Raw genomic sequence first — 25,148 nt, forward strand, 5'->3', positions numbered from 1 at the left:
AAGCAATACGTAGGCTGCACCCGCGGATGGAAGCATCGTTCTCTATCACCATCAAAAACGGGGACCTTTTAGCTTCATCAATCTGTGTATTCTATTCATCCTCCTCCTCCTGAAACCTCACGTAATCACGCCGAACGGTCAATTTTTCTTAGGCCCACAAGGCTCAGTCATATAATTTTTGTAAACAATTTTTATACGTTTCAATGCTCATTAAAGCGTTGAAACTTGCACCTGAACCAATTTTTATTTTAACTGGGCTGCCTCCAGGCCTAGTTACCAATTAAGCCACATTAACCAAAGCGATTAATGGGTTTCACCTGCCCTCTTGGTTGGGCATGGGCAATTTTTCTGAGGTACATTAGTACTGTTGGTACACCAATTTTTTGGGGCACTTGCCTACGGTGTAATCCAATTAATTTTTTGCCCACCTGCATTAAAGCTGACGTTACATCAGCTGTGCTGGGCACTGCAATGGGATATATTTATGTACCGCCAGTGGCTTCCTGGGACCCACCCATGCTATCGGTCCACATGGACTTCCCATTAGGGAGATGTACGTGCCTGTGTATACTTATAAAAAACTTGAGTCTGACTGGGGCATGCAGTTTGGGCCGAAGCCCACCTGCATTAAACCTGACGTTAGCTTTGCTGTACAGGGCACTGCAATGGGATATATTTATGTTCCGCCGGTGGCTTCCTGGGACCCACCCATGCTGTCGGTCCACACGAAGTTGTAACAGCATGTGTCCACTTCTAAAGAACCCCAGTCTGACTGGGGCATGCAGTGTGGGCCGAAGCCCACCTGCATTAAACATGACATTACCTCAGCTGTGCTGGGCACTGCAATGGGATATATTTATGTACCGCCGGTGGGTTCCAGGGAGCCACCCATGCTGTCAGTCCACATGGACTTCACAATAGGGAGTTGTACCTGCCTGTGTCTACTTATAAAAAACCCCAGTCTGACTGGGGCATGCAGTGTGGGCCGAAGCCCACCTGCATTTAATCTGACATTAGCTCTGCTGTCCAGGGCACTGCAATGGGATACATTTATGTACAGCGGGTGGGTTCCAGGGAGCCACCCATGCTGTGGGTGCACACGGAATTCCCATTGCGGAGTTGTACCTGCCTGTGACTATTTATAAAACACCGCAGTCTGACTGGGGCATGCAGACACCTTGACAGAATGAATAGTGTGTGGCACATAGGTGCCCCATTGCTATGCCCACGTGTGCAGCTCCTGATGGCGGTGGCACAGGATTCTATTTCTCATTGCTTCTGTACAGCATTGTGGGCTATCGCCCCACCCCTTTTAAAGAGGGTCGCTGCCTAGCTGTGCCAACCCTCTGCAGTGTGTGCCTGCGGTTCCTCCTCATGGCAGACGCACTTATAAATAGACATGAGTGTGGTGTGGCATGAGGGCAGCTGAAGGCTGCGCAGGGACAGTTTGGTGTGCGCTGTGGACACTGTGTCGTGCGGGGGGGGGGGGGGGGTTGGTCAGCATGTAACCCAGGAGAAGTGGCAGCGGAGTGTCATGCAGGCAGTGATTGTGCTTTGTTGGAGGTAGTGTGGTGCTTAGCTAAGGTATGCATTGCTAATGAGGGCTTTTCAGAAGTAAAAATTGTTGGGAGGGGGGGGCACTCTTGCCGCTATTGTGGCTTAATAGTGGGACCTGGTAACTTGTGATGCAGCCCAACATGTAGCCCCTCGCCTGCCCGATCCGTTGCTATGTCGTTTCCATCACTTTCTTGAATTGCCCAGATTTTCACAAATGGAAACCTTAGTGAGCATCGGCGATATACAAAAATGCTCGGGTCGCCCATTGACTTCAATGGGGTTCATTATTCGAAACAAACACTCGAGCATCGCGAAATTTTCGTCACGAGTAACGAGCACCCGAGCATTTTGGTGCTCGCTCATCTCTAACCTGTACCCATTTTGGTAAACCTGGCTTCAGCTTACTTTTTCCTACTAACTGACGAAGGTCATTCTTGACTGTGGCATCATCTCCTCTGGTCTTGCTAGAGGGTCTCTCATAGGTTCAGAGAAGAGTTACTAGGATGTGAGTGGTCTGCAAATCATGTCCTATGAGGAACGGTTAAAGACAAAAAAGAAGGCTGAGAGGAGCCTTAATAGCTGTCTACAAATATCTGAAGGGTTTACATACTGCAGAGGGATCAGCCCTATTCTCATTTGTACAAGGAAAGACTAGAAGCAATGGGATGAAACTGAAAGGGAGGAGACACAGATTAGATATTAGATAGTGAGGGTGATCAATGAGTGGAACAGATTACAACGGGAGGTGGTGAGTTCTCCTTCAATGGAAGTCTTCAAACAAAGGCTGGACATTATATCTGTCTGTGATTAGTGAATCCTGCACTGAGCAGGGGTTTGGACCAGATGACCCTGGAGGTTCCTTCCAACTCTGCCATTCAATGATTCAGGTCGGCTCACTGCAGGTTCAGTCACAGTTGGGAAGTTCATTACTTGGAAACTGTTCAGCTGTTCTTGGGTTGGTATTTTGGCTGGTCAGTTCATTCTGTTCCGGTATCATGGGTTGGTTTATCTTGCCAACTATACCATGTAATACTGGTGCAACCCTGGCAGAGCCAAACATCAGGGCCGGATCTTTCAATAAACTGGATGGCACTTTGACTATCAGTAACCACTTGTTGGTATCTAGATGGATGCTGGAGGTAGAGGAGATGGAGATAAAGGCCCTCTGATCACAGCCACTAAGACACAGGAGGCCACTTTGTCTTCCTGTGGAATTTACAACTTTTAATATCAGTGATGTACCGGTACAGCAGCCGGTGATATCACCAGGGTAAGCGGGGTCCTGCTGGCTGACAGTCTCTGTTCAAGAAGCAATACGGACTCTGCTCTTCAGAAGGTGGTCTTTAATCACTTTTGCCTATACTTGGTGGTGCTTTGAGCCGTTGCGTAGCTCCTTCCTACATAGGTCTACTTGTGTTCACTGCACGACCAAACACTGCCACCACCAAAGAGGCAGCGCATTGTACCTCAACCTCTTTTATAGCCTGTTGCTCTTGCAAGCCCGCCAACCAGGATTTCTCCCTTTACAATAAACAACTATGTGACTCCCCTGCATGAGTTTTACTGTATTCTCTATGGTGGTCGGTCCTCACGGTTCTTACATGTACTTTCAAGCTGTTTCACCAGGACTAACCATGCATTGAAAAAAACACATTGAGTACATGTGGTTTTGAGTGCAGCCCAGTAGATAGTGTTTGGACAGCAGGGGGCAGTGTTTTCCCTGCTGCCTGCAAAGCAGTTGCACATGCGTCCATGCAGTCATGTATGTATAGATGCGCAGACACGTACAAGAGTGCTAACAGTCCAGTATACATGTTGAGGTTGCACTGTTAAGGGGCTCCAGGAGGGGCTTGTGGTTGGCACTTTTCAATAGCTGGCATTGTGGGGGCATTTAGAAGACATTGTTGTTGGGAAATGTGTGCCAGATTGTTCAGGTGGCATGTGGGCGACATTGTTATGGAGACATGTAGGCGACATTCTTATAGAGACATTGTTGTAGGGAGATGTGTGCAATATTATCGAGGGAACATGTGAACGACATTGTTTTGGGTACATTGTTTTGGGGAGATGTGAACAACATTTTTCAGCAGGTATGTAGGCGACATTGTTGTGGGGGTATGTGTGTGACATTGCTGTGGGGGTATGTGAGTGACATTGTTGTGGGGGTATGTGTGCGGCATTGTTGTGGGGGTATGTGTGTGACATTGTTGTGGGGGTATGTGTGCGACATTGTTGTGGGGGTATGTGAGTGACATTGTTGTGGGGGTATGTGAGTGACATTGTTGTGAGGGTATGTGTCTGACATTGTTGTAGGGGTATGTGTGCGACATTGTTGTGAGGGTATGTGAGTGACATTGTTGTGGGGGTATGTGTGCGGCATTGTTGTGAGGGTATGTGTCTGACATTGTAGTGGGGGTATGTGTGTGACATTGTTGTGGGGGTATGTGAGTGACATTGTTGTCGGGATATGTGAGTGACATTGTTGTGGGGGTATGTGAGAGACATTGTTGTGGGGGTATGTGTCTGACATTGTTGTGGGGGTATGTGTGTGACATTGTTGTGGGGGTATGTGTGTGACATTGTTGTGGGGGTATGTGAGGTCATTGTTGTGGGGGTATGTGTGCGACATTGTTGTGGGGGTATGTGAGTGACATTGTTGTCGGGATATGTGAGTGACATTGTTGTGGGGGTATGTGAGAGACATTGTTGTGGGGGTATGTGTCTGACATTGTAGTGGGGGTATGTGTGTGACATTGTTGTGGGGGTATGTGAGTGACATTGTTGTCGGGATATGTGAGTGACATTGTTGTCGGGATATGTGAGTGACATTGTTGTCGGGATATGTGAGTGACATTGTTGTGGGGGTATGTGTGTGACATTGTTGTGGGGGTATGTGTGTGACATTGTTGTGGGGGTATGTGAGGTCATTGTTGTGGGGGTATGTGTGCGACATTGTTGTGGGGGTATGTATGTGACATTGTTGTGGGGGTATGTGTCTGACATTGTTGTGGGGGTATGTGTGCGACATTGTTGTGGGGGTATGTATGTGACATTGTTGTGGGGGTATGTGTCTGACATTGTTGTGGGGGTATTTGAGAGACATTGTTGTGGGGGTATGTGTGTGACATTGTTGTGGGGGTATGTGTGTGACAATGTTGTGGGGGTATGTGTGTGACATTGTTGTGGGGGAATGTGTGTGACATTGTTGTGGGGGTATGTGTCTGACATTGTTGTGGGGGTATTTGAGAGACATTGTTGTGGGGGTATGTGTGTGACAATGTTGTGGGGGTATGTGTGTGACATTGTTGTGGGGGAATGTGTGTGACATTGTTGTGGGGGTATTTGAGAGACATTGTTGTGGGGATATGTGAGTGACATTGTTGTGGGGGTATCAACCCCCCAAAAATATACTCAATACACAGATTAGAAATATATAAATAAATCTTTATTTACGAATCATATTACAATATTTCTAGTTAAATTCTATTCGTTATCTTATATGTTCCAAAATCAGAATTAATGCCAATATGGAAATGTGCACCTAAAATAGCATTAAAAATATATAAATATTTTTTTAAATGTTAAGATTACTGTGAAAATCCTTTTGTCCGACTTCCAGTTATCCAGAAAGGCTGATAAATTTTGGAAATTCAGATGTCCAACTAAAAGTACTTTTACTGTCTTCTCCGTTTGACTCCAGTTCTGGGAAGCGGTGTGTAAATTCAGTGGCATAATCCTGCCTAGATGGCTGGTCATCAGCACTCAACAAACCTAATACTAAACAGACTGGCAGGGGTGAAGATGCCAACGAGTTACCTGCTGTTTATGGAGCCTGAAAGATAAACGGCAATGGAAAAGTTAGTTTTCTTACAGCAGTCTGTCCAGGAGGTGTCATCCCGCTATCCCAGATGCCTGAACCCCCGATTCACCTATGTATAATACAAGTGGCGGTGCATCATCAACCCCTCCCCTTGGCTCTTGATTGACAGCTCAGTTATATTGCTAGCAGCCAATCAAGACCAATGAGAAAGGGTTCATGATCGCGTAAAATCCAGAACCACTATGTAGCAATAGATGCACAAGAAAATGGAGCAGGTCCAGCGTAGGATAAAAACTCTTTTTCTTTATTGAAAAATCCAGAGGAACAAGGACCATGTGCCGTCTTACATATTTCACGCAAGCATGTTGCCCTGATAATAGACTATGATAAAGGGCAACATGTTTGCTTGACACATGTATAATGGCACATGTTACTTGTTCTTCTATGTCTGACTGGATCAGTGTTTCCCAAACTCCAGACCTCCGGGGGTCCTAACAGGTGATGTTTTCAGGATTTCCTCAGTATTGCACAGGTGATGTAATTATTGTCGGTGCCTCAGGCATTGCTACAGGGGATCTTACTATAGGATATCCTGAAAACATAACCTGTGGGGGTCCGTGAGGACTGAAGTTTGGGAAACACCGGTCTAGATTTTTCAACTATAAGAAAGAGTGCTGTGAAGGCTCCGGTTACACCTTTGGGCCTGTTCCACATGGACGGCAGGTATATCAGCGCTGCAAAATTGCAGTGATATCGCAACTGTGTTCTCGCAATTTTGTGGTTGCAGTGATGCGTTTTTCTTGCAAAAAATCGTGCAGCACTTCACTGTTGCCTATGATAAAATTGTGAGAAGGTTAAGCCCTCCACCTTAAATAAGCCCTAGCTGAATTTCCAAAAGAAAGGGGAATACTCACCAAGCATGTGCAGTCCAGGTCCTCCCGCTGCTTTCTGGAGATCCATTGGGCATTTTGCAGTCCTTGTTCGCCCACACAAGATCACTTCCTGGTTACTGGATTCAAAATTCCCACCTCCAAGAAGCGATGCCTCTGATTGGTTAATCCAGCGCTAGTCGGCCAATCAATGCAGCGCACGATGAACCAAAGTGAGGGCTGTGATTGGTTCATCCAGCTCTGCATTGATTAGCTAAGCAGAGTTTGAAGAACCAATCACATTGTGGAGGCGGGATTTAAGAATTGTCTGAGCGGCGGCATTGATTGGCTAATTCATAAACCCCGCCTCCAGTACAGTACTGTTCTTTCATAATCCTTTCTTCCTGGTGAGATTGTTCACACTGTTCATCACTTACATCCCTGAATCTTGGAAACGCTGGTCTTTCATGAGTTTCTGGATTTGTAGTCCATTGAATTTACCTGCTGTTAGCTTCTCCATGCTCATTGCAGGAAGTTTTCTACATTTGTAGCCAAAACACTTTCCATTCCTCTTCAATGTCTTTACTAGAGATGAGCGAGCACCAAAATGCTCGGGTGCTCGTTACTCGGGACGAAATTATCGTGATGCTCGAGGGTTCGTTTCGAGTACGAACCCCATTGAAGTCAATGGGCGACCGGAGAATTTTTGGATTTCGCCGATGCTCACTAAGGTTTTCATGTGTGAAAATCTGGGCAATTCAAGAAAGTGATGGGAACGACACAGCAACGGATAGGGCAGGCGAGGGGCTACATGTTGGGCTGCATCTCAAGTTCACAGGTCCCACTATTAAGCCACAATACCGGCAAGAGTGCCCCCCCCTCCCAACAACTTTTACTTCTGAAAAGCCCTCATTAGCATGGCATACCTTAGCTAAGCACCACACTACCTCCAACAAAGCACAATCACTGCCTGCATGACACTCCGCTGCCACTTCTCCTGGGTTACATGCTGCCCAACCCCTTCCCCGCACGACACAGTGTCCACAGCACACACACCAAACTGTCCCTGCGCAGCCTTCAGCTGCCCTCATGCCACACTCATGTCTATTTATAAGTGCGTCTGCCAGAGGGACCGCAGGCACACACTGCAGAGGGTTGGCATGGCTAGGCAGCGACGACCCCAGGAAAAGGGGCGGGGCAATAGTCCACAATGCTGTACAGAAGCAATGAGAAATCCAATACTGTGCCACCTCCATCTGGAGCTGCACACGTGGGCATAGCAATGGGGCACCTATGTGCCACACACTATTCATTCTGTCAAGGTGTCTGCATGCCCCAGTCAGACCGCGTTTTTTTATAAATAGTCACAGGCAGGTACAACTCCGCAATGGGAATTCCATGTGCACCCACAGCATGGGTGGCTCCCTGGAACCCACCCACTGTACATAAATGTATCCCATTGCAGTGCCCAGCACAGCTGAGGTAATGTCAGCTTTAATGCAGGTGGGCTTCGGCCCACACTGCATGCCCCAGTCTGACTGGGGTTCTTTACAAGTGGACAGATGTAGGTTCAACTCCGTGTGGACCCACAGCATGGGTGGGTGCCAGGAAGCCACCGGCGGTACATAAATATATCCCATTGCATTGCCCATCACAGCTGAGGTAATGTCGTGCTTAATGCAGGTGGGCTTCGGCCCACACTGCATGCCCCAGTCTGACTGGGGTTCTTTACAAGTGGACAGAGGTAGGTTCAACTCCGTGTGCACCTACAGCATGGGTGGCTCCCTGGAACCCACTGGCGGTACATAAATAAATCCCATTGCATTGCCCATCACAGCTGAGGTAATGTCGTGCTTAATGCAGGTGGGCTTCGGCCCACACTGCATGCCCCAGTCTGACTGGGGTTCTTTACAAGTGGACAGATGTAGGTTCAACCCCGTGTGGACCCACAGCATGGGTGGGTGCCAGGAAGCCACCGGCGGTACATAAAGATATCCCATTGCATTGCCCATCACAGCAGAGGTAATGTCGTGCTTAATGCAGGTGGGCTTCGGCCCACACTGCATGCCCCAGTCTGACTGGGGTTCTTTAGAAGTAGACAGATGTAGGTTCAACTCCGTGTGGACCCACAGCATGGGTGGGTGCCAGAAAGCCACCGGCGGTACATAAATATATCCCATTGCATTGCCCATCACAGCTGAGGTAATGTCGTGCTTAATGCAGGTGGGCTTCGGCCCACACTGCATGCCCCAGTCAGACTGGGGTTCTTTACAAGTGGACAGATGTAGGTTCAACTCCGTGTGCACCTACAGCATGGGTGGCTCCCTGGAACCCACCGGCGGTACATAAATAAATCCCATTGCATTGCCCAGCACGGCTGAGGTAACGTCCGATTAAACGCAGGTGGGCTTCGGCCCACACTGCATGCCCCAGTCAGACCGCAGTTTTTAATACATAGACACTGGCAGGTACAAATCCGTAAAGTGAAGTACCTGCGGACCCACAGCATGGTTGGCTCCCTGAAACCCATCGGCGGTACATAAATGTATCCCATTGCAGTGCCCTACTCAGCAGAGCTAACGTCAGATACAATACAGGTGGGCCTCGGCCCACACTGCATGCCCCAGTCAGACTGGTAATATGTACCTTAACAGTAACCTTGTTGGTGGTAATGTGGTGGTGACTGCGGACCTAGTACCGCGGTTTTATTTAGTTGGTTTTCGGAATGTGGCCAGGATTAAGTGGGCCGTGGCGGGGGGATGGTGGTGGTGTTCTCTTGTTGTGTCGTTAAAGGTGAAATTCTTGGACTGCCACCAGACGGACCAATGCAAAGGTATTTGCCAAGAATGTTTTCATTGTTGGAGGAGGAGGGGGATGTTTTGGAGGCACTATGTGTCCTCTCCACGTGTCCGTGGTTATATGCACCTTAACAGTAACCTCGTTGGTGGTAATGTGGTGGTGACTGCGGACCTAGTAGCGCGGTTTTATTTAGTTGGTTTTCGGAATGTGGCCAGGATTAAGTGGGCCGTGGCGGGGGGATGGTGGTGGTGTTCTCTTGTTGTGTCGTTAAAGGTGAAATTCTTGGACTGCCACCAGACGGACCAATGCAAAGGTATTTGCCAAGAATGTTTTCATTGTTGGAGGAGGAGGGGGATGTTTTGGAGGCACTATGTGTCCTCTCCATGTGTCCGTGGTTATATGCACCTTAACAGTAACAGCGTTGGTGGGAAATGGCCTCGCCGCCATCATGTCTTTGGGAAGCCTCTGTTTCCACACCCCAGTGACATACCAATAGCAGCGGTATAGGATGAGCCCAGAATTATTAACATTTCAGCGGTAGCATTAGGGACAGGCCCCACTAACATATCACTAGCAGCATTATAGGGGGAGCACAGTATTAGTTCCATTTCAGTAATAGTAGCACTCAAGACAGGCCCCAGTAACAATTCCGAAGCAGCAGTATAGGGGGAGCACAGTATTAGTTCCATTTCAGTAATAGTAGCACTCAAGACAGGCCCCAGTAACATTCCCATTGCAGCAGTTTAGGGAGATAACAGTCTCTTTCACATTTCAGTAGCTGCAGTATAGACAAGGCCCCAGTTACATTTATGAAGCAAAAGTGTAGGCCAACCCCACACACCTTTCTGTACCATGAGTGCAGGCGAAGAACATACAAATTACTATGATTACACTGTAGGTGAGGGCACAAAAAAATTGGTGTACCAACAGTACTAATGTACCTCTGAAAAATTGGCCATGCCCAACCAAGATGGCAGGTGAAACCCATTAATTGCTTTGGTTAATGTGGCTTAAGTGGTAACTAGGCCTGGAGGCAGCCCAGTTTAACTAAAAATTGGTTCAAGTTAAAGTTTCAACACTTTTAAGAGCATTGAAACGTATAAAAATTGTTTAGAAAAATTATATGACTGAGCCTTGTGGCCCTAAGAAAAATTGCCCGTTCGGCGTGATTAAGTGAGGTTTCAGGAGGAGGAGCAGGAGGAGGAGCAGGAATATTATACACAGTTTGATGAAGCAAAAATGTCCCCGTTTTGGATGGTGATAGAGAACGATGCTTCCATTCGCGGGTGCAGCCTACGTATTGCTTAGGTATCGCTGCTGTCCGCTGGTGGAGAAGAGAAGTCTGGGGAAATCCAGGCTTTGTTCATCTTGATGAGTGTAAGCCTGTTGGCACTGTCGGTTGACAGGCGTGTACGCTTATCTGTGATGATTCCCCCAGCCGCACTAAACACCCTCTCTGACAAGACGCTAGCCGCAGGACAAGCAAGCACCTCCAGGGCATACAGCGCGAGTTCAGGCCACGTGTCCAGCTTCGACACCCAGTAGTTGTAGGTGGCAGAGGCGTCACGGACGACGGTCGTGCGATCGGCTACGTACTCCCTCACCATCCTATTACAGTGCTCCCGCCGACTCAGCCTTGACTGGGGAGCGCTGACACAGTCTTGGTGGGGAGCCATAAAGCTGTCCAGGGCCTTAAAGAGTGTTGCACTGCCTCTGCTGTACATGCTGCTCGATCTCCGCGCCTCCCCTGCTACCTGGCCCTCGGAACTGCGCCTTCTGCCACTAGCGCTGTCGGATGGGAATTTTACCAACAGCTTGTGGGTCAGGAGAAAGGCATCCTAACATGAAGTCAGCCATGTGTGCCAGGGTACCTGTACGCAACACATGGCTGTCTTCACTAGGAAGATCACTTTCAGGATCCTCCTCCTCCTCCTCAGGCCATACACGCTGAAAGGATGACAGGCAAGCAGCATGTGTACCGTCAGCAGTGGGCCAAGCTGTCTCTTCCCCCTCGTCCTCATGCTCCTCCTCCTCCTCCTCCTCAACGCGCTGAGATATAGACAGGAGGGTGCTCTGACTATCCAGCGACATACTGTCTTTCCCCGGCTCTGTTTCCGAGCGCAAAGCATCAGCCTTTATGCTTTGCAGGGAACTTCTCAAGAGGCATAGCAGAGGAATGGTGACGCTAATAATTGCAGCATCACTGCTCACCACCTGGGTAGACTCCTCAAACTTTCCAAGGACCTGGCAGATTTCTGCCAACCAGGCCCACTCTTCTGAAAAGAATTGAGGAGGCTGACTCCCACTGCGCCGCCCATGTTGGAGTTGGTATTCCACTATAGCTCTACGCTGCTCATAGAGCCTGGCCAACATGTGGAGCGTAGAGTTCCACCGTGTGGGCACGTCGCACAGCAGTCGGTGCACTGGCAGATTAAACCGCTGTTGCAGGGTGCGCAGGGTGGCAGCGTCCGTGTGGGACTTGCGGAAATGTGCGCAGAGCCGGCGCACCTTTACGAGCAGGTCTGACAAGCGTGGGTAGCTTTTCAGAAAACGCTGAACCACCAAATTAAAGACGTGGGCCAGGCATGGCACGTGCGTGAGGCTGCCGAGCTGCAGAGCCGCCACCAGGTTACGGCCGTTGTCACACACGACCATGCCCGGTTGGAGGCTCAGCGGCGCAAGCCAGCGGTCGGTCTGCTCTGTCAGACCCCGCAGCAGTTCGTGGGCCGTGTGCCTCTTATCTCCTAAGCTGAGTAGTTTCAGCACGGCCTGCTGACGGTTGGTGGTACCAGGTGGTATTAGGTGTTCTTAGCAGCAGGTGTTATTATTGGTAGGTGGCAGCAGCAGGTGGTATCTGTTGTTGGTTGGTGGCTGCAGCAGGTGGTATCTATTATTGGATGGTGGCACCAGGTGGTATTAGGTGTTCTTAGCAGCAGGTGTTATTATTGGTAGGTGGCAGCAGTAGGTGGTATCTATTGTTGGTTGGTGGCGTCAGCAGGTGGTATCTATTGTTGGTTGGTGGCACCAGGTGGTATTAGGTATTCTTAGCAGCAGGTGTTATTATTGGTAGGTGGCAGCAATAGGTGGTATCTATTGTTGGTTGGTGGCTGCAGCAAGTGGTATTCATAGCTGGTTGGTGGCTGCAGGTGGTATTAGGTATTCTTGGCAGCAGGTGGTATCTATTGTTGGTTGGTGGCACCAGGTGGTATTAGGTGTTCTTAGCAGCAGGTATTATTATTGGTAGGTGGCAGCAGCAGGTGGTATCTATTGTTTGTTGGTGGCACCAGGTGGTATTAGGTGTTCTTAGCAACAGGTGTTATTATTGGTAGGTGGCAGCAGCAGGTGGTATCTATTGTTGGTTGGTGGTACCAGGTGGTATTAGGTGTTCTTAGCAGCAGGTGTTATTATTGGTAGGTGGCAGCAGTAGGTGGTATCTATTGTTGGTTGGTGGCTGCAGCAAGTGGTATTCATAGCTGGTTGGTGGCTGCAGGTGGTATTAGGTATTCTTGGCAGCAGGTGGTATCTATTGTTGATTGGTGGCTGCAGGTGGTATTAGGTGTTCTTGGCAGCAGGTGGTATCTATTGTTGATTGGTGGCTGCAGGTGGTATTAGGTGTTCCTGGCAGCAGGTGGTATCTATTGTTGATTGGTGGCTGCAGATGGTATTAGGTGTTCTTGGCAGCAGATGGTATCAATTGTTGGTTGGTGGCTGCAGGTGGTATTAGGTGTTCTTGGCAGCAGATGGTATCTGTTGTTGGTTGGTGGCTGCAGGTGGTATTAGGTGTTCTTGGCAGCAGGTGGTATCTATTGTTGGTTGGTGGCTGCAGGTGGTATTAGGTGTTCCTGGCAGCAGATGGTTTTTTATCTTGGCTGATGGCAACAGATGGTATTTGCTGCTGTTTGACATCTCCCCTGATGTTATGCGGAATGTCACTTCCTGCAAAAGGAAAACGTAAAGACAATCTAGTTAAACCTTCTTTTAAGCTATAGGCAGTGTGGTAGCACAGATGGCCTGCAGAGGGCAGTAAAGCAGTCATTCTGCTAGTAAATTACAGAAAACCCTTGTGTGGGTATGGCAGGGAGGATGCAGGCAAGGAAAATGCTGTACAGCCCTGCTGAGGTGATCTAGTGTTTGTTTGTTTCTACTGCAGCTAGGGCTTATTTCAGGGTTAGGGCTTATGTTTCAAGTTCCCCTGAAAATCCCATCTAATCTTATAGGCCGTGTCTATTTTACAGGACAAAATGAACGGCAGGAAAAAACATCAGACACGTTCACTGTTGAGAATGAAGTCATAAGACCAGAGGAAGAGTAAGTTCTTGTAGTTTATCATAAAAGTTTTATGTTGTTTGTTATGCATTTGCATTAAAAACCAATGAACTAAATAGTTAGAAATCTGACACTTAAAAACTGATCAGCTAGATCTAGACTCAGGGGCATAGCTATAGGGGATGCAGAGGTAGCAGTCACTACCGGGTCCTGAAGCTTTATAAGAAAAAATACCAACTTTATTAGCGATGCTTGTGCCGGGCACACACACTGACGTCAGTGTGCGCACCTGGGATCATACTTCCCTGACCTCTTCTCATTGTTTCCTTAGGAGGAGTGGTGAAGAAAAGAAGCTCCATCAGCTCGAGCGTCCCGCAGCAGGGCTGAGAAGGGTAAGGGTGTCGATAAGACTGCAAAGAGGAGGTAAGTATATGGGTCTCAGGGGGAAAGGGCTACTACTACTGGGGCTACTGTGGGGTTAATATTACTACTGGGGCCAATATAGGGGACACTATTAGTAATAGTTTGGCCCCAGTAACATTTACTGTTGAGGATGAAAGACCTGAGGAAGAGGAAGTTCTTGTAGTTTTTTATATGAGTTTTATGCTGTTCATTATGCGTTTGCATTAACAAGCAGTGAGCTAAATAGGTAGAAATTCGACACTTAAAAACAATGCGCCAAAGCTAGGACATGGTGAGCCGTGACAAGCCATCACTTAACCCTCCCACCTCTCCATGTATTTCAGGTGTCCGAGTCTTCATTTGGGACGCTGCAAGGTCACTATGGTCTTTGGTTCCAATCTGTGATGTCACAGACACTGCAGGTATATAAAGTGATGTTACAGTGAGAGGAACTCATTCTGTATAGAAAGTGAGAGAGAGAAGAGAAAATGTTCGTGAAATTGATATTAATGACTCTGCTGCTATTACCATCAGTGCATGCAGGTCCAATCTTCAGCAAAAAATATGAAGGTAACTACATTTGTAGCCGCCCATCCTTACATCCCAAATAACAACTCATTTAGGAATCCGCAGTTGTAATACTAACGACCTAATGAATAAAAGGCAGATTATGAATAACTTCTATTGTTTCTTCTTTTCTAGATGTACCAAGAAAGAAAATAGAAGAGACGCCGACCATTATAGATCGAATAGAGGATAACATCAGATTTATTTTACCCGCTGTTGCCCCCTACTTCTTGGTACTCGTATATGCGGTGGGCGAGTGTCTTTATGAGAGGTATAAGTAAGTATTGCAAACCGTAGACACAAGACCCCCCAAATATGGCCGAATTGCATTTTCTTTTCTATTTCACTCCAGTTTTTTAGAGTGGAGCGAACAATCTGAAAATGCAAAAAAAGCTCCATGTCCTTAAGGGGTTAAAGGGTATATTTTAGTGTACTGTACACTTCTTGTGGCTTGTTTTACTGCACGGACTCACAAAGTGACTTCTAATTTTCCAACTTTACAGGAAAAAGAAGATGGATGACATCTCAACAGATGACATCGAGAGTGGAAGATCATCCAAACCCACAGAAATCAGCAGCGAATCCAACGGTAAATGCTGCAGTGGAGTCAAATCACTGTGCATTATATGAACATCTAATCTTATAGGCCGTGTCTATTCTACAGGACAAAATAGACAAGAAGAAAAACTTCCCGACACATACACTGTTGAGGATGAAGTCAAAAGACCAAAGGAAGCGGAAGTTCTTGTAGTTTTTTATATGCGTTTTAAGTTGTTCGTTATGGAGGACTGTAGAAGGACTTGCGCAGACACGACAAGAAGTTTTTTTCTTACTGCAGGTTGACCATTGCAAACTTTGACAAGTTGCTGGAGATTCTGTGACCCCATCTGACGTACTGGGATCATTGCACAAATTATTTTTTTAGCTAGTGTTTTTGGCTTTTTTGATAGTTAGGGACTCGCAAGAAAATGAGGACCCTTGACGTGGGCTTGCGAGCTTACATAATATGGTGAATTTAGCAAAATCACTCCTGAAAAAGAAGTGATGTATATTTGCTACATTTGCCCGTATTATAAACTAATACCTCATTTGGTTTATCTTAGGGATAACATAGGGAGAAGATCGCAATCCTCTGCCACTGCTGTGACAGGGGATTATTTCATCCTTGCAGGGAATCCCCTCATCACTGAATACTGTGACAGCACTGTCACAGTGTTGAGTGATGAGGGAAATCCCCGTAGAGATAAAGAAATCCCCTGCCACAGCAGTGGCAGAGGATCGCGATGCTATCCCATTGCTTTCAATGGGGTTGGCACTGCTGCTGCTCCATTGGAAGCAATTGGATAAAGGCATCCTCTGTGTTGATGATTTTTGGTGGGGGTGGGGGCTAGAAATACAAGCCCTACTCCGAAAACAATTCATAGCTGCAGAAAAAAAAACTAAACACCACTTTAGATGCACCAATCAGAGGCAGTGCTTTCAGGAGGTGCGATTTTTCAATCCACGACCAGAAGAGATGCTGAAGAAGAGGACCTGGGAGAAGTTCTGCTAGAGATGACCGCACTTCTAAGGTGATGTATTTCTTAATTTTTTGGTCTGCAGCTAGGGATTATTTTTGGGATAGGGCTTATATTTCAAGCCCCTCCCCCTCCACACACACACACACACACACACACCAGAAAATTATCGCTGCGGGGAGTCCCCTCATCAATGAACACTGTACTAGTGCTGTCACAGTGTTCAGTGATGAGGGGATGCCCCGTGGAGATGAAGCAATGCCCTGCTATGGCAGCTGTGGCAGGGGATTCCATCAGTGTGATGCGGCGCTCTGATTTTTGCACAATGTCCTATCTTTTACAGGTGCATTTTCTTTTGCGCTTGTAGTAAATGGACATCGGTTGTAATAGAGCCATTTTTTTGCATATCTACTTATGTGCGCAAAAAAATTGCTTGTTTCACTGCGGCGTCAAAAATGAAACAAAAACACAATATTTTTATTAAAAAAAGTTTTATTATTTTCTGTTTTTAAAAATACACAACAAAGACTTAACTTCAATTTTTTTTTTTAACAAAGATGCCTCTAGACTTTGGTCCTGGGGATCTGTGTCACTGCCAGAAGCTGTAGATCACATAGAGGGCGCAGCTGACTGTTGTGGAGTTTGCTCCAGTTATTAGGGGATCCCCTGGTAGAAGACAGATGCCGTACGGCTGGCGGGTGTGCATATTGCCATGAGGATGACGGGGTTGGTATGCACCATATTCATGGCTATGGTACTGCTGAGGTGGGGGTGTTGCTGGTGGAGGGGTGGGGGGAGGTGGAAGTGGAGGCTGCATATTGGCATGCACACATTGTTGATGGTGCAGCCTGAACTGCTTGATATTATAGTGCAGCTCATAGGGTACCTTTGGGGGGCGAGACATTTCTAAAAGGTGAAAGACTTCTCCTTGATTCGTTAGCCGCCAGTGTTCGGGCATGGTTCTTAGAATTAAGGCCACTAAATAATTGGGCCGCATCATTCAGAGGGCTTTGGTGCTCAAGAAGTGCCATGACCTGTTTTTGCATCTCTTCCTGCCTCTGTACTGATGCTACAACTGGGGCATTTACTGGCATCGCAGCTGGGGGTCTTCCCACTCTCCTTGGAAGCAGTTGGCTGCTGACGGATGGCACACTGTCGTGCTCCTCTACTGTAGGCTGTTGAGGCAGCACCTGCTTCTTGCTGCGGGCTCGGCAAATTATCACTAGATCTGTGGAGAGAAAGTACTTTTTAGTAAACGCGTCTGGACCGTAATGCATGAAAAACAGCTCAACTGCAAACCGGCACGTCACCAGGCATTTGTGCTTTTTCTATTTCCCATTTTTTCCTTCCCCCTTTTTAAAAATTGAAACTCATCTATTAATCGGCAGCTGAGTGAGGACTCGCTTCTGCGGGACGAGTTGTATGTTCAAATGTTTGTATGTTCAAATGCTACAATGTAACGTCCTTCAAAACTTTTGAAAACTTTCTGGAGAGAATTAGACAGAAGAAGAAACTTCTCCATCTCTCGGTGCGTCTTGTTTTGATGGCATTTCTATTGTTCTTGTCCCTCTTTGTTTCTAGCCGTGAGCCGTAAATACTGTTTATTTTAAGTATCGGACTGTTAGAATGTAAATTTGTTAAAATGCAATAAAAAGTAATGAAAAAGTAGTAAATATTCTAAAACGGTCCCGCTGGAAACTACGGGGCCCTCAGACAACCATGCTGACAGTAAAATGAAGAAGCTATTGCGCTCTGAAGATGGCGGCAGGCATTAATTAAAGGAAATAAATAGCTTTGAAAAAAATTTGTTTCGTCGTACCGACCCATAACAGAAGTTTTCATGTCATTTTTGTTGCAGTTTGTGCGCTGCAGGCACAAGACGCACTGAAAGAGGGCGGAATATCTTTTTTTGCCCCATTTCTCTCCTGTAGAATTTTTCCTAATGTTTCAGTGCATTAGTAGCATTAAAAAATACACCGCGTCCCACAAAAAACAAACCCTCCTACAGCGACGCGATGGATGAATAAAACAGGATTTTTTAAAAAGGGGGCAGGAAAAAGCTAAAATGGAAAAAACCTTGGACACTAAGGGGTTAAAGGGTTAACAGCTCCGAAGAGCCACACAGCTTATCGGAGTTGTTGCTGCTGGGTGTTGGCTGTAAGATACAGCTGGTGCCCGCGTGTTATGGAGGGAGATCACGGTGCGGTCTCTCTTAAAAAATTGTTCCGGCGATACAGGATTTAAAAACACAGCAGGCTTACATGTCAGCAAGTCCCAACTATTACCGCCTTTCCCTGAAGGCATGCCCTAGCTATGCTACAAAACAAGACTTTACCTAGCAGGGGCGGTCCAGGTCCCTCCCGCTACATTGAATAGCTGCGCCACGATGCTCGAGAACCAATCCGAGCCATCGCTTCCTGGAGACGGAGTTTACAAACACTGTTACCAGGAAGCAATCTCTAGTCGGCCACCGAGGACTGATGGGATTGCGTCGTAGACCAGTGGGACGGACCTGGACCATGTCTGCTAGGAAAACATGATAAGACATTCCCAAAAAATAAGACGCAGTTCCACTTTTGGGCTAAACATGGGGGTCTTATTTTGGGTAAATACGGCATTCGTACATTTCTTCAGCTGCTGTGTACTTACTCTCTCATGCCCATGCTTGGTGCCGGGTACATTCATTGCTGCAGGTAGATATATGGTCGTTTTGTTCTTCCTCCAGCTCTGCTCCTCGGGACCGCTGTGTATTCTTCTCGGAATTGATCCTGCGCTCCTCCACTTTCCCTTTAATTCTTCCACTGCAATAGATCAAAGAAGCAAACATAAGCATTCTGTGTGCATGTGTCTGCATGTCAGCTTGTGTGCAAGTGTCTGCTTGCATGTATGTCTGTATGTCAAATATGCATGCATGGATCTCTTTGCATGTCAGTTTGCATGCATGTGTACATATGTTCATGTGTCTGCATCATTTGTGTAGGTGTTTGCATGTATGCAAGTGATGGCTGATAAGTAGCAGTCAGTACTTACGCAATTCTGAGTTACCACGGCTGTAGTCCCACTCCTCGTAAATCTTTTTAGCCAGTTCCTCCCACGACCTTTCTTTCCTATCCTTATTTTGATGCATCAGGACAACCAATTTCCCCGTGTCAAATTGTCATCTTGAGAAAATGGCAACCACAGGTCTTTACTTTCTGAAAACCAGCCTTTTCTCTACCCCCCTGGATAATCTCTGCCTTCAAATCCACAGTTCATGCGCAATTGAATTGCAATTGCACTGCGGATCATCCACACCCATTGACTTCTATTGAGCCCACTCGCACAGGATCCGGACTGTAATGGAGAAAAATTGCTTGCCGCTGCGGGAGATTTACATATCAAATCTGCAAGCTTAAATTAGGTTGCGGATGCCAATGCTTCCCTATGGGAACTTTGACTTGCGGATCTCCTGCGCTGGTGACCAGTGCGGATTCCGAATACAAATCCGCCCATGGACATGAGCCTTAATACTCCCTGCAGCCACCAACCAATAAAGGATACCACCTGCTGCCAAGAACACCTAATACCATCTGCTGCCACCATCCAACAATGAATACCACCTGCTGCCAAGAACACCTAATACCATCTGCTGTCACCAACCAACAATAGATACCACCTGCTGCCAAGAACACCTAATACCACCTGCTGCCACCAACCAACAATAGATACCACCTGCTGCCAAGAACACTTAATACCACCTGCTGCCACCAACCAACAATAGATACCACCTGCTGCCAAGAACACCTAATACCACCTGCTGCGACCAACCAACAATGAATACCACCTGCTGCCAAGAACACCTAATACCATCTGCTGCCACCATCCAACAATGAATACCACCTGCTGCCAAGAACACCTAATACCATCTGCTGCGACCAACCAACAATAGATACCACCTGCTGCCAGGAACACATAATAGAAGCTGCAGCCACCAACCAACAATAGATACCACCTGCTGCCAGGAACACATAATAGAAGCTGCAGCCACCAACCAACAATGAATACCACCTGCTGCCAAAAACACCTAATACCATCTGCTGCAACCAACCAACAATGTATACCACCTGCTGCCCAAAAAACCCAAATACCATCTGCTGCAACCAACCAACAATAGATACCACCTGCTGCCCAAAACACCTAATACCATCTGCTGTCACCAACCAACAATAGATACCACCTGCTGCCAAGAACACCTAATAGCACCTGCACTCACCAACCAACAATAGATACCATCTGCTGCCAGGAACACCAAATACCAGCTGCAGCCACCAACCAACAATAGATACCATCTGCTGCGAAGAACACCTAATACCACCTGCAGCCACCAACCAACAATAAATACCATCTGCTGCCAAGAACACCTAATACCAGCTGCAGCCACCAACCAACAATAGATACCATCTGCTGCCAAGAACACCTAATACCAGCTGCAGCCACCAACCAACAATAGATACCATCTGCTGCCAAGAACACCTAATACCACCTGCAGCCACCAACCAACAATAAATACCATCTGCTGCCAAGAACACCTAATACCAGCTGCAGCCACCAACCAACAATAGATACCACCTGCTGCCAAGAACACCTAATACCAGCTGCAGCCACCAACCAACAATAGATACTATCTGCTGCCATGAACACCTAATACCACCTGCAGCCACCAACCAACAATAGATACCACCTGCTGCCAAGAACACCTAATACCATCTGCTGCCACCAACCAACAATACCATCTGCTGCCAAGAACACTTAATACCACCTGCAGCCACCAACCAACAATAGATACCACCTTATTGCTTCCAGGTTTGACCAACTATACCAGTGATGGGGAACCTTTTAGAGACCGAGTGCCCAAACTGCAACCCAAAACCCACTTTTTTTTATCACAAAGTGCCAACATGTCAGGGGTGGGGCTTATCACCATGTATGATTTTACCCCCATCATTCTAAAAAGGACAGGGCCGCTTCAAAATAGACAGGGTGCAGACTTTGACTGTTTTTTGGATGCGGAAATACTGCAGAATGTCCTCAGCGGGAATTTCTGTGGAAAATTCGGCAGCATTTCCGCATCCAAAAAGCAGTCAAAATCTGCATCGTATTTTGAAGTGGCCCTGTCCTTTTCCACCACATGTAAACATACCCGAGCGATAATAGTGACCCCCCCCAGCGGCCCCAGTGGTAATAGTGACTCCCACCCCACAACAATAATAGTGACCCCCACAGCGGCCCCAGCGGTAATAGTGACTCCCCTAGCGATAAAAGTGACCCCACCAGCGGCCCTAGGGATAATAGTGACACCCCCTCAGTATAATAGTGATGCCCCCAGTATAACAGTGACACACACAGCGGCCCCCAGTGCAATAGTGACACCCCACAGCGGCCTCCAGTCTAGTAGTGACACCCCACAGCGCCCCTCCCAAGACCCACATACTTACCCTTTCCTCCTCCTCCTGGAAGCTCAGCTTCTCTTCTGGTTGGCGATGGTCCCGACACGCATATTAACTTTTTCTTCCCCACTTCTGCCACAATAGGCAATTCCCAGCAACCTGATTGGCTGTTTGGTGTATCAGCCAAGACAAACAACCAATCAGGTTGCTGGGAATTGCTGATTGGGGCAAAAGTGGGGAAGAAAAAGTTAATATGCTCCCGGCACACACTGCGAGGTCAGTGGGTTGCCGGACGCCTCCTCCCCCTGCTCTCGCGGAACCAAGTAGTAGGGGACGTCGGGGGAGGGCGGAGGAGGATCCTGGCTGCACATTGAAGTCACAGTGACGGGATCAGCGCGGCTAGCAGCGCTGTGAGTGAATGCCAGCAGGGGAGCCACGGCCCCTGCTGGTATTCACAAGTGGTGAGCGGCCGATGGCGGCGTGTGCCAGTAGGGAGGGCTCTGCGTGCCGCCTCTGGCACGTGTGCCATAGGTTCGCCACCACTGAACTAGAGGCATTCCTATGTATGATAAGACATTCCCCAAAAAATAGGACCCAGTTCCACTTTTGGGCTAAACATGAGGGTGTTATTTGGGGTAAGTACGGCATTCGTACATTTCTTCAGCTGCTGTGTACTTACTCTCTCATGCCCATGCTTGGTGCCGGGTACATTCATTGCTGCAGGTAGATATATGGTCGTTTTGTTCTTCCTCCAGCTCTGCTCCTCGGGACCGCTGTGTATTCTTCTCGGAATCGATCCTGCGCTCCTCCACTTTCCCTTTAATTCTTCCACTGCAATAGATCAAAGAAGCAAACATAAGCATTCTGTGTGCATGTGTCTGCATGTCAGCTTGTGTGCAAGTGTCTGCTTGCATGTATGTCTGCATGTGCATGCATGTCTGCCTGCAGATATGCATGCATGGATCTCTTTGCATGTAAGTTTGCGTGTAATTATCTGCATGCATGTGTGCATATGTGCATGTGTCTGCATCATTTCTGTAGGTGTTGGCGGGTATGCAAGTGATGGCTGCTAAGTAGAAGTCAGTACTTACGCAATTCTTTTTGCGAGTTACCACGGCTGTAGTCCACTGCTCGTAAATCTTTTCAGCCACTTCCTCCCACGACCTTTCTTTCTTATCCTTATTTTGATACACTTCACTATTGGTGTCCCAAATAGCAGGATAAGGGGGACTACCCACTACAATTTTTTTTTCTACTGCGAAATTCACAGCGTTTTTTTTTTCTTCTAATGTTAAAATCGCGGTCGCGAAAAATCACGATTTAGCAGTAAATTGCGATTTTGCGCGATCGCGAATTTAACATTACAAGTCCCATAGACCCCTGTAGAAAAAAAACGCGGGCAGTCACCCTTATCCTGCATCAGGACAACCAATTTCCCCACGTCAAATTGTCTGCTCATCTTGAGAAAATGGCTGCCACAGCTCTTTACTTCCTGAAACCCAGCCATTTCCCCACCCCCGGCTAATCTCCAACTTCAAATCCGTAGTGTCTTATCACCGAAAGGACCACAAATCATAAAACTTAACTTTTATTATGTATAAACCAAAAGAAGACGTACTTTTATTTTCCCATATGTGTCAGAGGACACACAACAATTAAAATCAACCAAGCTCAAATCGGTGGATGTTGCTCAATCGCAGTAAACAATATAGTCAGACTTTTATTCTATACTGTTAGGATTCTTATCCATCCATCATTTTTATATTTTCCAATATTTTTCAATCCGGGATGACTAAATATCTATTGTCAGTGACTGACACCACCAGTATTTATCCAAGAGTGGTAGAATATTTATTGTCAGTGACTTAAGATTATTATTGATGGTTCTATATCCAATGTTACTCATCAGTATCACTATCCATTTCAACACCTCTAATTCTTTATCACAAGATGGATCTAGCATCTGCAGTTGTTCCTGTTCTTATATTGGTCACGGTACAATGATGTTTATTATTTTGGATCAATAGTCCATTGTCTTTATTATTGTATCTGACAAATGCATTTATTTCTATTGTCACCTTATTTGGAACAATTGTTCATCAAAGATTGCTCAGGTAGTATGAGTTCCTACTAGAACAGTGTTTGGGTGACTAATTTTTAGCAGATGTCACCTCAATAAATCGCCATTGGGTGCTATGTCTGAAGTGTATTTCCACAAACCTTGATATATCAAGCTTATTTATGCTTGTTATTCTGTGGCACTTCCTTATTATTGTATGACCCGTTCCCTGAGCTATTCATTTCCCGTGATTTATATGATTATATACAGGAAATGAATACAGCCACATGCAACCGTTATTGGTTATCAAAGACCATGATGGATTGTTCCAAATGGTAATGTCTTTTACAAAATTCAATCTCTCTTAGGCCGCCTGCAGACGAGCGGGTCGGATCCGGCAGCGAGAAATCTCGCCGCGTGATCCGACCCCAGAGCCTGCAGGGACGAGCGCGTACTTACCCGCGCGTGGCGGCCCCGGCTCTTTGATGTGCCGGCTGCCGCGCAGCCGGCGCATGCGCAGACCGGAGCCGGCGGTCGGTGAGTGCATGCCCCGCAGAAAATTAGAACATGCTGCGGTTTGTTTGCCGTGCGAGATTTCGCGCGGCCAAACCGCGGCCGTCTGCATAGGAGTGCGTATTGTAATGCACTCCTATGCAGACTTTCAGCGGCGGAAATCCCGCGGCGGGATTTCCGCTCGTGTGCAGGCGGCCTTACTTATAAGTAGGCAATTCAAAGGAATTGTCGCTCCCACTTATATAATAATTCGTGTAGAGAGAAGATTTGTGAGGTGAAGAAAGATAGTGGCTGCATTTAATGAAGCAGCGTACTCTTCCTTTATAAGCTGCTCATCCCTTAGGATTTAATGAGCTAGTATTTAGTATACATAGATGGCTTGGTGGTAGCCTAGAATATATTGTAGGCTATCACCTCCATCAATACCCCTTAGGGTGATAGTCTCTGTTTCTATAAGTGCAGTCTGTTATGATAAACTAACAGCTGCCAGCTAGGATAATGATGATGACCCTGTTTTCAGTTTATAAATATGTAGATGGGTTGCGTTATGATGAACACACAACCACTCTATAGATTAGTTTTTCAAGGAGGGAATCGGCCCATGGAACCTATCCCCCCATCCCCATCAACGCGTTTCCACATCCTTGGAGACGGTTGTTTCCTCAGGATGGAGCTAACCTAGCATGACCAGCCGCTCTGGCTGTCAGAGTGTAAAATGAACAGAGATTCCGTAGTCAAATCCGTAGTGCATCCGCAAATTGAATTGCGGGTGCAATGTGAAGCACCCGCACCCATTGACTTCTACTGAGCCCACCTGCACGGGATCCGGACTGAGATGGAGAATGCTGCGATTTGTTTCCCGCAGCAGGAGATGCGCAAATCAAATCTGCAAGCTTAAATTAGATTGCGGATGCCAATGCTTCCCTATGGGAACTTTGACTTGCGGATCTCCCACGCGGTTGACCAGTGCGGATTCCAAAATACAAATGTGCCTATGAACATGAGCCCTAATGCCACCAACCAACAATGGATACCACCTGCTGCCAAGAACACTTAATACCACCTGCTGCCACCAACCAACAGTAGATACCACCTGCTGCCAAGAACACTTAATACCACCTGCTGCCACCAACCAACAATAGATACCACCTGCTGCCAAGAACACCTAATACCAGCTGCTGTCACCAACCAACAATAGATACCACCTGCTGCCAAGAACACCTAATACCAGCTGCAGCCACCAATCAACAATAGATACCACCTGCTGCCAAGAACACCTAATACCACCTGTTGCGACCAAACAGCAATAAATACCGCCTGCTGCTAAGAACACCTAATACCACCTGCAGCCAC

General features: G+C 47.1%; 2 long non-coding RNA genes across 2 annotated transcripts in view; both read right to left on the reverse strand.

Moving 5' to 3' along the window:
- LOC136600972 (uncharacterized) overlaps positions 1-25,148 on the reverse strand; it is a 260,202-nt gene that overhangs the window by 178,407 nt on the left and 56,647 nt on the right. The window lies entirely within an intron of this gene.
- LOC136600971 (uncharacterized) lies at positions 16,361-22,809 on the reverse strand. The gene is made up of 3 exons (XR_010789277.1): positions 21,903-22,809; positions 18,447-18,598; positions 16,361-17,025 (listed from the first exon to the last, which is right to left on the reverse strand). It is a non-coding gene; the product is annotated as an uncharacterized lncRNA (long non-coding RNA).

This window comes from Eleutherodactylus coqui, unplaced genomic scaffold (genome assembly GCF_035609145.1).
Source record: "Eleutherodactylus coqui strain aEleCoq1 unplaced genomic scaffold, aEleCoq1.hap1 HAP1_SCAFFOLD_36, whole genome shotgun sequence".
NCBI lineage: Eukaryota > Metazoa > Chordata > Amphibia > Anura > Eleutherodactylidae > Eleutherodactylus > Eleutherodactylus coqui.